A 13,622-nucleotide genomic window follows, 5' to 3' on the forward strand; every position below is an offset into this window, starting at 1 on the left:
AATTAAACATTTACAATGGATTAAATAAAAAAAGGCTCCACAAAGTTTGATACCCAATCTCTCCCGAGTACACGGATACCCTATATGTGGTGGTAACCTGCTGTATGGGCGCACGGCCGGGCATAGGAGGGAAGGAGGCGCCATCCAGAGCAGATTTGCTATGTCACATTGTACAGGCTATAATTTTTTTCTTTTTTTATTGAGGACCTATAGGGGCTTATTTCTTTTGCCACATGAGATGCACTTTTCTGGTACGTAATTTGGGGGAATCTATAGGCTAATTGGTGAGATTTTATTAACTCTTTGTTGGTGGAGGAAATGAAAATCATCACTTTTCAGGAAGATTTTTATGGGTTTTTTTGCCCGTTTACCATACCATAAAAATAGTATATTATTTTTATTCTATGGGTCGCCACGATTAGAAAAAGACCTCATTTATATAGATTTTTTATTTTTTTCCCATTTTTACTGCATAAAAAGTAATTTGGCAAAAATGTTGTTACTTTTAGCATCACCATCTTTCATATGCATAACTTTTTTATTTTTTGCCTCACAAATCTGTTTAAGGGCTTATTTTTTGCGAGAAGGATTGTTCTTTTTAGTGGTCTTATTTTAGAGTGCATAACATTTTTTAAATCCCTTTTTAGAGCATTTTTATAGGGTATTAATTGAAAATGATCTTTTTTCTGGAGCTTTTTTTTGTTTTGTTTTTTACGGGGTTCACTTTGCGGATCTAATAACGATTCTGTTTTATTATGCAGATTGTTACTGACGCAGGGATACCAAATATGTGGGGGTTTTGTGTATTTTATTCAATTGTACTGAATAAAAACCAATTTGGAGAAAATCTTGTTCATTTTAGCATCACCATCTTTTCATATGCATAACTTTTTTATTTTTCGGCTGACAAATCTGGTTAGGGGCTTATTTTTTGCGAGAAGAGTTGTTCTTTTTAGTGGGCTTATTTTGGAGTGCATAACATTTTTTAAATTACTTTTTAGAGCATTTTTTGATAGGGTATAATTAAAAATTATCTTTTTTCGGAACGTTTTTGCGTTTTTTTTTCTACGGCGTGTACCGTGTGGGTCCAGTAATGATTCTGTTTTATTATACAGATTGTTACGGACGCGGCAATACCAAATATGCGGGGTTTTTTGTGTTTTTGTGTTTTTTATACTTTATTAAGTGTTTTTATGGGAAAGTGACAGTTTAGGGGCTTATATTTTTATGTATTTATTTTTTATTTATTATAATGTGTAGTGTTCAGTGTTTTTGCATATTTTTACTTATACATACTTGAACTTAAACCAGTGATGCTCTGACTCTCTGATGCTCTGATCACTGGTTTAAGTTCAATACACTGCTCTACAATACTATTTTATTGTAGAGCAGTGTAAACTGTCTGAGCAAGCTTGCGCATGCTCAGACAGTTTACAGCCAGACCCGGAAGGGGTCTGGCTGCCATGGAGACCGGGCAGCTCCGGGGCACATGCCAGTCCTCGGAGCTGCCCAGAAGTGGATCGGATCCCCCGGTAAGCGGCACGGGGGATCCGATCCACAACGCAAACACCCTTACACGCCGCGGTCATGTTTGACCGCGGCGTGTAAGGGGTTAACACCCGCGATCGGAGCCGGCTCCGATCGCGGGTGTTAGCGCAGGCTGTCAGCTGTACTAGACAGCTGACAGCCGCTGCTTCTGGTACCGGCTCCGTTCGTGAGCCGGTGCCAGAAGCAGGACGTTATAGAACGTCCCCGTGCGCTAAGCATCTAGCCCCGGGGACGTACTATAACGTCCTGGTGCGCCTAGGGGTTAAACCAGTTTTAACCAGATATATAGCTTTGTCAGCAAAATTCAAGTCTTATGATCAAAAGCAGATGTTTGTTAAGAATAGCACCGGCATCCGGACCAACGGTAGATTTCCTGTAGACAACGATGATTGGAAATTCCCCTGGCATAGCAACTGAAACATAATTTTGAGGACCAATCAGCAGGGGTCGGAGGCCAGATATATATGCTTAGCTATCACCAATTGTAATGATTTTAATGGGTTTAAACACGCCTGTTTGTATGAATATAAAAAGTTGTGTATCACGAAATAAAAGTTAGTTCAGTTCTGTTTCTCCACATAGCGAGATAAGAGCATGAGCTAAGACTAAAACAGAACTTGTGTCTGTCTTTTTCTTACTATGTGCACACATGCTTCACTAATTCGGGGGTATATGAGAGAAGAAGATATTGTCGATTACGACCCTGAAAGTGTAAATGCTTGCCATAGGCTGAGGTTCGCATTCTTTAAGGTTCAAGAGAAGAGGCAGCTCAATGTTTCATCCCCTGTAAAATCAATCACGAAGCAGTTTCATAAGATAAGTTACTTTCAATCGATCAGTTTTAAGAGCCACCCTAAAATCAAAGACTTTAATGAGTTTGCTTTCTTTGACTGCGTTTTCTCTTGCACTCTAAAACTTAATCTCAAGAAATCTTAATTCAACAGATCAACATTTTTTGATAAAGGATGGAAAACACGTGATAAGAGATGACAATGTTCACTTCCTCCTAATAGCAAAATACAAGGAGATGCGGAAGTGTAAGCATTGTGGGACGGAATGCTACCGTAACAGTGCCAGCGGTGAGAAAGACTATGTTTTTGTATAGACAGAGAGTTTAAAATGATGACTGACCACGACGTGATTTGAACACGCAACCTTCTGATCTGGAGTCAGACGCGCTACCGTTGCGCCATGAGGTCTCTGTTGGTGTTGAAGGTTGACACTAAGTTCTGGATGAAAATTAGGAATTGGACAGATAAAGCTGAATAATTCATATGGAAATATGAAAAAATCCATATTTCCAAAATTCCAAAACACTAAAATTGAGGAAGCATCAAAAAACCTTGTGTTTAGTGGAAACTGAATCAGATAGTAAGCATCTGAAGAAAGGTAACCAGTTCTTTAACCATTCCTATAAGAAAACAATGCTAACCAGCTTCCATGTCAATTTGGTGAGGCTCACTTTCTTATTTTCTAACTGGAGAAATTCCAAGAAATGTCTCACTAAGGTGCACATTCATAGTTCTTATTTTATTAACTAGCCTGTGTGTGCGTGTATATATCTAAAAGTCTGCGCTGTGAACAGGATTTGAACCTGTGCGGGGAGACCCCATTGGATTTCGAGTCCAACGCCTTAAGCACTCGGCCATCACAGCTGAACTTAAGTCAAAAGTTCAAATCCCATGTGAAAAGTGTAGTTTTGTTGGATGCGTTAATATACGGGACTCTGGTTACATGTCTGGTTGTCTTTAGGTAGGCTCAAGCATGGAGAATCTTTTGGTGTGATTGCTTGCCATAGGCTGAGGTTCGCATTCTCTAAGGTTCAAGAGAAGAGGCAGCTCAATGTTTCATCCCCTGTAAAATCAATCACGAAGCAGTTTCATAAGATAAGTTACTTTCAGTCGATCAGTTTTAAGAGCCACCCTAAAATCAAAGACTTTAATGAGTTTGCTTTCTTTGACTGCGTTTTCTCTTGCACTCTAAAACTTAATCTCAATAAATCTTAATTCAACAGATCAACATTTTTTGATAAAGGATGGAAAACACGTGATAAGAGATGACAATGTTCACTTCCTCCTAATAGGAAAATACAAGGAGATGCGGAAGTGTAAGCATTGTGGGACGGAATGCTACCGTAACAGTGCCAGCGGTGAGAAAGACTATGTTTTTGTATAGACAGAGTGTTTAAAACGATGACTGACCCCGACGTGATTTGAACACGCAACCTTCTGATCTGGAGTCAGACGCGCTACCGTTGCGCCACGAGGTCTTTGGCCAGGCAGGCTTTTCGCAGTCTTTGATGCCAAGTTGGTCATTTATAATTCTAAATGATTGATACAAATCTTTATTCAATGCATCGACAATTTCATAAAGGAAAAAACAGAGAATTTAAAGGCAACCAAATTTGCCACTTTGTTTCTCGCTAGTTTCAAAAAGGAAGGAATAACTAAGGATCGTAGACCATAATTTCCATGATGAGATGGGAGCGGCTCAAAAGACCATGTTGTATTATCGACACAATGAGCAAAACATCAACTGACCCCGACGTGATTTGAACACGCAACCTTCTGATCTGGAGTCAGACGCGCTACCGTTGCGCCACGAGGTCACTTTGGGCGGCAGCAGTTAGTGGAGCTTCACGCTTAATTCCAGTTGAAAATTAGGAACTTGACTGATAATGATGAATAATTCATATGGAAATGAAAACAAAGCCATGTTTCTGAAAAACTCCAAAACACTTAAACTCAGGATACATACAAAAAAACCTGGTGGTTAGTGGACACTCAAGCAGACAGTAAGTGTCTGAAGAAAAATAACCATTTCTCTAACAGTTCATATAGGAAAAGGACAGTTAACCTCAACGGCTCTTGAGTTCAACACCTTAACCGCTCTGCCACAACAGCTTAACGGTTGCAAAATATTCCGATCTTATTGGAAAATTGCCATTTTGTTCTCTCCTAAAGGCAAGGAGAAATGGACATCTAAGCATTGTGGGATGCCATTTTATCGAAAGAGTGGGAGTGGTACAGACAGAGTGCTTAAAACAATGACTGACCCCGACGTGATTTGAACACGCAACCTTCTGATCTGGAGTCAGACGCGCTACCGTTGCGCTACGAGGTCTCTGTTGGTGCTAAAGGTTGACACTAAGTTCTGGATGAAAATTAGGAATTGGACAGATAATGCTGAATAATTCATATGGAAATATGAAAAAATCCATATTTCCAAAATTCCAAAACACTAAAATTGAGGAAGCATCAAAAAACCTTGTGTTTAGTGGAAACTGAATCAGATAGTAAGCATCTGAAGAAAGGTAACCAGTTCTTTAACCATTCCTATAAGAAAACGATGCTAAACCAGCTTCCATGTCAATTTGGTGAGGCTCACTTTCTAATTTTCTAACTGGAGAAATTCCAAGAAATGTCTCACTAAGGTGCACATTAGAGATGAGCAAACATACTCGTCCGAGCTTGATGCTCGTTCGAGCATTAGCGTACTCGAAACTGCTCGTTGCTCGGACGAATACTTCGCCCGCTCGAAAAAATGGCAGCTCCCGCCGTTTTTCTTTTTGGCGGCCAGAAACAGAGCCAATCACAAGCCAGTAGACTCTGCACTCCACCCAGCATGACGTGGTACCCTTGCACGTCGATAGCAGTGGTTGGCTGGCCAGATCAGGTGACCCTGGGATAGACTAGCCCCTGCCTGCGCTGCTCGGATCATTCTGTGTCTGGATGCCGCTAGGGAGAGAGCTGCTGCTGGTCAGAGAAAGCGTTAGGGTGTTCTATTAGAATAGTGTTAGGCAGGAGTGATTCTACAAGAACCCAACAGCCCTTCTTAGGGCTACAATAACGTTATACTTTTTTTTTTTTGTTTCCTTGTGGCTGGGCTTGCTGGCACTAGTAGTGCAGCTAGTACCATATTGTGAGGAATTAGCAGGGGGACTTGCTACCGTTGTGTTTAGCTCTTAGTGACACACATATCCACCTCAAACACCAAAGTGGGAAAATTTATTAGGGGTTTGATTTCAATTAGGCACAGTCTGCCATTTACTTTTTATTTTACGTTTATTTTTTCATAACTCAGCGTCATCTCATCTGGCATAGCAGTGTGCTTTCATACTTGGCTAGAAAATAGCCATAGGAGAATCCAAACGGCTTACTTACGCCTACAATAGCGTTATATATATTTTATTTCTGGTTGATCTGCTGGTGGCTGTACTTGCTGTAGTGCATCTACTAGCCAATTGTCAGGAATTTGTAGTGAGACTTGTGACCGCTGTGTTTAGCGCTTAGTGACGCACATATCCATCGCAAAGACCGAAGTGGGAAAATTTATTAGGGGTTGGATTTCAATTAGGCACAGTCTGGCAGTTTCTTTTTATTTTACGTTTATTTTTTCATAACTCAGCATCATCTCATCTGGCATAGCAGTGTGCTTTCATACTTGGCTAGAAAATAGCCATAGCAATAGGATAGCATCGTTTGGTTTTAAAAACTAAAAAACACAAAAAAAAACTAAAAAACACAAAAAAACACAAAAAAAAGTTAAACAAAAATTAAAGTTATAACTTTCATTTTCAAAATGTTTAACCCGAGGGCTAGGGGTAGAGGACGAGGGCGGGGACGTGGGCGTCCAACTACTGCAGGGGTCAGAGGCCGTGGTCCTGGGCGGGGTGAGACACCACCTGCTGATGAGGGAGCAGGGGAACGCCGCAGAGCTACACTCCCTAGGTTCATGTCTGAAGTTACTGGGACTCGTGGTAGAGCACTGTTGAGGCCAGAACAGTGCGAACAGGTGATGTCGTGGATTGCCGACAATGCTTCGAGCAATTTGTCCACCAGTCAGTCTTCCACGCAGTCCACCCATGTCACCGAAATCGGCACTCCTCCAGCTCCTGCACCTCAGCCTCCTCCCCCCCAGTCTGCCCCCTCCCATGAAAATTTGGCATTTGAACCGGCATACTCTGAGGAACTTTTTTCTGGACCCTTCCCACAGTCACAAACCACTTGTCCGGTTGCTGATGAGCAATTTTCCGATGCCCAGGTTTTCCACCAGTCGCAGTCTGTGGGTGATGATGACCTTCTTGACGTAGTGTAAGAAGTGTGTAAAGAGGTGTCGGACGATGAGGAGACACGGTTGTCAGACAGTGGTGAAGTTGTTGTCAGGGCAGGAAGTCCGAGGGGGGAGCAGACTGAGGGATCGGAGGATGATGAGGTGACAGACCCAAGCTGGGTTGAGAGGCCGGGTGAACACAGTGCTTCTGAGACGGAGGAGAGTCCTCGACCAGAACAGGTTGGAAGAGGCAGTGGTGGGGCCAGATGGAGAGGCAGGGCCAGAGCAGGTGCATCAGCGCCAAATGTGTCACGTAGTGAAGCTCCCGTGGCGAGGGCTCCCGCGGCGAGGGCTAGATTTTCAGAAGTCTGGAGGTTCTTTAAGGAAACACCGGATGACCGACGGACTGTGGTGTGCAACCTTTGCCAAACCAGGATCAGCAGGGGTTCCACCACTACTAGCTTAACTACCACCAGTATGCGCAGGCATATGAATGCTAAACACCCCACTCAGTGGCACCAAGCCCGTTCACCTCCGGCCGTGCACACCACTGCTCCTTCCCCTGTGTCAGCTGATAGTCAGCCCCCTGCCCAGGACCCTGGCACAAAAACCCCATCGTCGCCTCCACGATCCTCCACAGCATCCACCAGCGTTCAGCTCTCCATACCCCAGACGCTGAAGCGGAAATGTAAATATAGTGCAACCCACCCGCACGCCCAAGCCCTTAATGTCCACATCTTCAGATTGCTTAGCCTGGAGATGCTGCCCTATAGGCTAGTAGAGACCGAGGCCTTTCGCAACCTCATGGCGGCAGCCGCCCCTCGGTATTCGGTCCCCAGCCGCCACTACTTTTCCCGATGTGCCGTCCCAGCCCTGCACAAGCACGTGTCAGACAACATCATCCGTGCCCTGACCAACGCCGTTTCTGACAAGGTCCACCTGACCACGGACACGTGGACGAGTGCTGCCGGGCAGGGCCACTATATATATCGCTGACGGCACATTGGGTTAACTTGGTGGAGGCTGGGACCGAGTCTGACCCTGCGGCTGGTCATATACTGCCGACGCCGAGGATTGCGGGGCCTACCTCGGTCCAGGTCTTTCAGGCCTACTATGCCTCCTCCTCCTCCCACCCCTCCTCCACCTCCTCCTCCGAACTACCATCCGTGGGCATGGCGCCATCAGTCGCTAGCTCTAGGCACAGCAGCAGTGCCATCGCTAAGCGACAGCAGGCGGTGCTCAAACTGCTGAGCCTAGGCGATAAAAGGCACACCGCCCAAGAGCTATTACAGGGCATCACGGCGCAGACTGATCTGTGGCTGGCACCGCTGAACCTGAAGCCAGGCATGGTTGTGTGTGACAACGGCCGTAACCTGGTGGCGGCTCTGCAACTCGGCAGACTGACACATGTGCCATGCCTGGCCCATGTGTTAAATCTGATAGTTCAGCGTTTCCTCAAGACATACCCCAATCTGTCTGATTTGCTCACGAAGGTGCGCCGCATCTGTGCGCATTTCAGGAAGTCCAGCACAGATGCTGCCACTCTCAGGGCAGCGCAGCGCCGCCTCCAACTGCCCGCTCACCGACTGTTGTGCGGCGTGCCCACGAGGTGGAATTCAACATTAACCATGTTATCCAGAGTTTACCAGCAGCGCAGAGCGATTGTAGACTGCCAGATGTCAACTTCCACCAGAACTGGTAGTCAGGTCAGTCAGCTTCCTCAAGTCTACAATGAGGAGTGGACGTGGATGTCTGATATCTGTCAGGTGCTGAGTAACTTTGAGGAGTCAACACAGATGGTCAGTGGCGATGCCGCCATCATCAGCCTCACCATCCCGCTGCTTGGCCTGTTGAAAAACTCTCTGATCAGCATGAAGTCGGAAGCTTTGCGCTCGTCACAAGAGACGGGGGAAGAAGATTCCCTTGTTGATAGCCAAAGCACCCTTAGTTCTGTTTCTCAGCGCATATCGGAGGAGGTGGAGGTGGAGGAGGATGAGGAGGAAGAGGAGGAGAATGTTGGCGAGACACAAGAGGGGACCATTGTTGAGTCCTTCACTGTTCAGCGTGTATGGGCAGAAGAAGAGGAGTTGGAGGAGTTGGAGGAGGAGGAAATGGACAGTCAGGCCAGCGAGGGGAGTGAATTCTTACGCGTTGGTACTCTGGCGCATATGGCAGATTTCATGCTAGGCTGCCTATCCCGTGACCCTCGCGTTCAAAGAATTTATTCCAGCACCGATTACTGGGTATTCACTCTCCTGGACCCACGGTACAAGCAAAATCTTTCCACTCTCATCCCTGGAGAGGAAAGGAGTGTGAGAATGCATGAATACCAGCAGGCCCTGGTGCACAAGCTGAAACACTATTTCCCTTCTGACAGCGCTAGCGGCAGAGTGCGTAGTTCTGCGGGACAAGTAGCGAGGGAGAGTAGGCGAGCAGGCAGCTTGTCCAGCACTGGCAAGGGTACGCTTTACAAGGCTTTTGCCAGCTTTATGTCACCCCAGCAAGACACTGTCACCTGTCCCCAGTCTCAGCAGAGTAGGGCTGATCTTTACAGAAAGATGGTGAGGGAGTACGTAGCTGACCATACCATCGTCCTAAATGATCACACAGCTCCCTACAACTACTGGGTTTCAAAGCTGGACATGTGGCACGAACTGGCGCTGTACGCCTTGGAGGTTCTTGCCTGCCCTGCCGCTAGCGTCTTGTCCGAGCGGGTTTTCAGTGCAGCTGGTGGCATCATCACCGATCAGCGCACACGCCTGTCGACTGACAGCGCTGACAGGCTGACGCTTATTAAGATGAATAAAGCCTGGATTTCTCATAATTTCCAATCTCCACCAGGTGAAGGAAGCTCAACCTGAATAATTTATCCACTCCTCCTCCTCCTCATTTTCCTCCTTCTCCTCCTCTTTGTACACTAAAGCAGAGGATACTGGCTATTTTTTGACAGGGCCCACTGGCTCTAGCTATAGTACTTTATGCATTTAATTTTTCTGGAGGGCCACCTACCCGGTCCTCTGTTTTAAACAATTTTTGGGAGTGCCACATACAGGCACTCAATCTATTTCATTTTTCTGGAGGGCCACCTACCTGCTCCTCTGGTTTAAAAACTTTTTTGGACTGCCACATACAGGCACTCAATCTATTTCATTTTTCTGGAGGGCCACCTACCTGCTCCTCTGGTTTGAAAAATTTTTTGGACTGCCACATACAGGCACTCAATCTATTTCATTTTTCTGGAGGGCCAGCTACCTGCTCCTCTGGTTTGAAAACTTTTTGGACTGCCACATACAGGCACTCAATCTATTTCATTTTTCTGGAGGGCCACCTACCTGCTCCTCTGGTTTGAAAACTTTTTTGGACTGCCACATACAGGCACTCAATCTATTTCATTTTTCTGGAGGGCCACCTACCTGCTCCTCTGGTTTGAAAACTTTTTTGGACTGCCACATACAGGCACTCAATCTATTTCATTTTTCTGGAGGGCCACCTACCTGCTCCTCTGGTTTGAAAACTTTTTTGGACTGCCACATACAGGCACTATCCACATTAAATTGTCTCCATAGCAGCCTCCACACGTTGTCTTCATTGCTACCTCCAAAAGTCGTCCATATAGCTGCCTCCATACATCGTCCCCTTATCAAACGAGGTGTGTCAGGCAGAAATTTGGGTTGTTTTCATGGATTCCACATCAAAGTTGTTAACTTTGTCGCCACCCTGCTGTGTTATCCATAAAATATACTGGCAAACTTTTACCATTTAGGGATATTATTTCAGCGCTTCTTGCGCATCTGTTTACATTCCCCTCACCCGCCATATCCCAAACTTATAAGAACGCTACTACACTTAACTTGGTGCACGCTGGGACCGAGTCTGACCCTGGGGCTGGTCATATACTGCCGACGCAGAGGATTGCGGGGCCTACCTCGGTCCAGGTCTCAAAGGCCTACTATACCTCCTCCTCCTCCTCCCACCCCTCCTCCTCCTCCTCCGAATTACCATCCATGGCCATGGCGCCATCAGTCGGTAGCTCTAGGCACAGCAGCAGTGCCGTCGCTAAGCGACAGCAGGCGGTGCTCAAACTGCTAAGCCTAGGCGATAAAAGGCACACCGCCCAAGAGCTATTACAGGGCATTCCACATCAAACTTGTTAACTTTGTCGCCACCCTGCTGTGTAATCCACAAAATATACTGGCAAACTTTTATCATTTACCGATATTATTTCAGCGCTTCTTGCGCATCTGTTTACATTCCCCTCACTCGCCATATCCCAAACTTATAAGAACGCTACTACACTTGATCTTATACAAAAGGTTCTTAGAAGTGCTGTTTGGGGAGTAGCCTAGAGACAGGGGCTTGGATTGGCGAAAGCTCGACTGGCAGCGGAGCGCCAGCTCCATGCCAAGATCCAACTAACATAGTTTTAAGTGCAGCACCTTTAATCTACTACTAGTTCACTGCCTCCATAATAATAATAATAATCTTTATTTATATAGCGCCATCATATTCCGTAGCGCTTTACAAATCATAGGAGACAAATGCAAATGTAATGTAACAGAGCACAACATTTGTATGGAACAACAGGAGTGAGGTCCCTGCTCGCCAGAGCTTACGGTTTATGAAGATGAAGGGGTAACACGAGGTAAAAGAATTTTTAATGGTCAAGCCATTCTTCTTAGGGAATAGAACAAAATATAATAAATGGAATTGCTGTCGCTTGAACCACTCAGCCGTCATCTTATATACCAGGTCCAGGGTGAATGGGACTGCAGAGAAGTCTGGTGCCTGTTGGTTGCTGGATAACAGATGGGAGGACGACACAGGACGGGTTAGTAGAAGAGTTAAAACTTCATGCAGTTAATGAGTGTTATAGGCTTGCCTAAAGAAATGGGTTTTAAGAGCACGTTTGAAACTTTGGAGGTTAGGTATTAGTCTGATAGTCCGGGGCAGAGCATTCCATAGAATTGGTGCAGCTCTAGAGAAGTCTTGGAGACGCGAGTGGGAGGTCCGCACTAGGCTAGAGGTTGATCTAAGATCACTGGCGGATCTAAGAGCACGGGTTGGGCGATAGACTGAGATAAGAGAGGAGAGGTAGGGGGGTGCAGCATTATACAGAGCTTTATGGATGAGGGTTATTATTTTAAACTGTATTCGAAAGGAGACTGTCAGCCAGTGCAGTGACTGGCATGAACTGTAGGCATACATGGTCCCCTTATCAAACGAGCTGTGTCAGGCAGAATTTTGGGTTGTTTTCATGGCTTCCACAACAAACTTGTTAACTTTGTCGCCACCCTGCTGTGTAATCCACAAAATATACTGGCAAACTTTTATCATTTACCAATATTATTTCAGCGCTTCTTGCGCATCTGTTTACATTCCCCTCACCCGCCATATCCTAAACTTATAAGAACGCTACTACACTTGATCTTATACAAAAGGTTCTTAGAAGTGCTGTTTGGGGAGTAGCCTAGAGACAGGGGCTTGGATTGGTGAAAGCTCGCCTGGCAGCGGAGCGCCAGCTCCATGCCAAGATCCAACTAACATAGTTTTAACTGCAGCACCTTTAATCTACTACTAGTTCACTGCCTCCATACATGGTCCCCTTATCAAACGAGCTGTGTCAGGCAGAATTTTGGGTTGTTTTCATGGCTTCCATGTTAACTTTGTCGCCACCCTGCTGTGTAATCCACAAAATATACTGGCAAACTTTTATCATGTACCGATATTATTTCAGCGCTTCTTGCTCACCTCCTTTGGTTCCTCTCTGCCACCCATTGGTTTGAAGCCTGAGTCCATTTAGGGTATGTCGCCATGCCACTCTCTAGCCTGCCGCTGCTGCCGCTGCCTCTGCATGCCGTCCCCTATAGTGTCAGGGTCAATTATTGGATGTTTTAGATGCTATCTAGCTTCATTCTGTCACTCTGTCATGGCCATGCTGTTGCCCATAATTTTGGCATAATGGTGCGATTAAGCAGCCTCAGAGGCATCCATGCATGCTGCCCCTGCTGTTTCCTGTCCATTTCCGTGGTGTTTCCATCCTTTTCTGAGGTTCCCAGGTGTTTGGCCAAGCTTCCCTGTGCAGAGCCTTAGTCCCCTTGAAAAATGCTCGAGTCTCACATTGACTTCAATGGGGCTCGTTATTCGAGACGAGCACTCGAGCATCGGGAAAAGTTCGTCTCGAATAACGAGTACCCGAGCATTTTAGTGCTCGCTCATCTCTAGTGCACATTCATAGTTCTTATTTTATTAACTAGCCTGTGTGTGCGTGTATATAACTAAAAGTCTGCGCTGTGAACAGGATTTGAACCTGTGCGGGGAGACCCCATTGGATTTTGAGTCCAACGCCTTAACCACTCGGCCATCACAGCTGAACTTTAGTCAGAAGTTCAAATCCCATGTGAAAAGTGTAGTTTTGTTGGATGCGTTAATATACGGGACTCTGGTTACATGTCTGGTTGTCTTTAGGTAGGCTCAAGCATGGAGAATCTTTTGGTGTGATTGCTTGCCATAGGCTGAGGTTCGCATTCTCTAAGGTTCAAGAGAAGAGGCAGCTCAATGTTTCATCCCCTGTAAAATCAATCAAGAAGCAGTTTCATAAGATAAGTTATGAGTTTGCTTTCTTTGACTGCGTTTTCTCTTGCACTCTAAAACTTAATCTCAATAAATCTTAATTCAACAGATCAACATTTTTTGATAAAGGATGGAAAACACGTGATAAGAGATGACAATGTTCACTTCCTCCTAATAGCAAAATACAAGGAAATGCGGAAGTGTAAGCATTGTGGGACGGAATGCTACCGTAACAGTGCCAGCGGTGAGAAAGACTATGTTTTTGTATAGACAGAGTGTTTAAAACAATGACTGACCACGACGTGATTTGAACACGCAACCTTCTGATCTGGAATCAGACGCGCTACCGTTGCGCCACGAGGTCACTTTGAACGGCAACAGTTAGTGGAGCTTCACGCTTAATTCCAGTTGAAAATTAGGAACTTGACTGATAATGATGAATAATTCATATG

At 45.4% G+C, this 13,622-nt stretch overlaps 7 non-coding genes across 7 annotated transcripts; all 7 read right to left on the reverse strand.

Moving 5' to 3' along the window:
- Positions 1 to 2,675: 2,675 nt before the first annotated feature.
- On the reverse strand, positions 2,676 to 2,747 carry TRNAW-CCA (transfer RNA tryptophan (anticodon CCA)). The gene has a single exon. It is a non-coding gene; the product is annotated as a tRNA-Trp (tRNA).
- A 374-nt stretch (positions 2,748 to 3,121) lies between these two features.
- TRNAS-CGA (transfer RNA serine (anticodon CGA)) lies at positions 3,122 to 3,203 on the reverse strand. Its single transcript has one exon. It is a non-coding gene; the product is annotated as a tRNA-Ser (tRNA).
- Positions 3,204 to 3,745: 542 nt separating this feature from the next.
- TRNAW-CCA (transfer RNA tryptophan (anticodon CCA)) lies at positions 3,746 to 3,817 on the reverse strand. The gene has a single exon. It is a non-coding gene; the product is annotated as a tRNA-Trp (tRNA).
- Positions 3,818 to 4,084: 267 nt separating this feature from the next.
- On the reverse strand, positions 4,085 to 4,156 carry TRNAW-CCA (transfer RNA tryptophan (anticodon CCA)). The gene has a single exon. It is a non-coding gene; the product is annotated as a tRNA-Trp (tRNA).
- Positions 4,157 to 4,599: 443 nt separating this feature from the next.
- On the reverse strand, positions 4,600 to 4,671 carry TRNAW-CCA (transfer RNA tryptophan (anticodon CCA)). Its single transcript has one exon. It is a non-coding gene; the product is annotated as a tRNA-Trp (tRNA).
- Positions 4,672 to 12,886: 8,215 nt separating this feature from the next.
- Positions 12,887 to 12,968, reverse strand: TRNAL-CAA (transfer RNA leucine (anticodon CAA)). Its single transcript has one exon. It is a non-coding gene; the product is annotated as a tRNA-Leu (tRNA).
- Positions 12,969 to 13,462: 494 nt separating this feature from the next.
- TRNAW-CCA (transfer RNA tryptophan (anticodon CCA)) lies at positions 13,463 to 13,534 on the reverse strand. The gene has a single exon. It is a non-coding gene; the product is annotated as a tRNA-Trp (tRNA).
- Between the last annotated feature and the right edge of the window lie 88 nt (positions 13,535 to 13,622).

The sequence above is a fragment of the Engystomops pustulosus genome, chromosome 4, assembly GCF_040894005.1.
Source record: "Engystomops pustulosus chromosome 4, aEngPut4.maternal, whole genome shotgun sequence".
Taxonomy (NCBI): domain Eukaryota; kingdom Metazoa; phylum Chordata; class Amphibia; order Anura; family Leptodactylidae; genus Engystomops; species Engystomops pustulosus.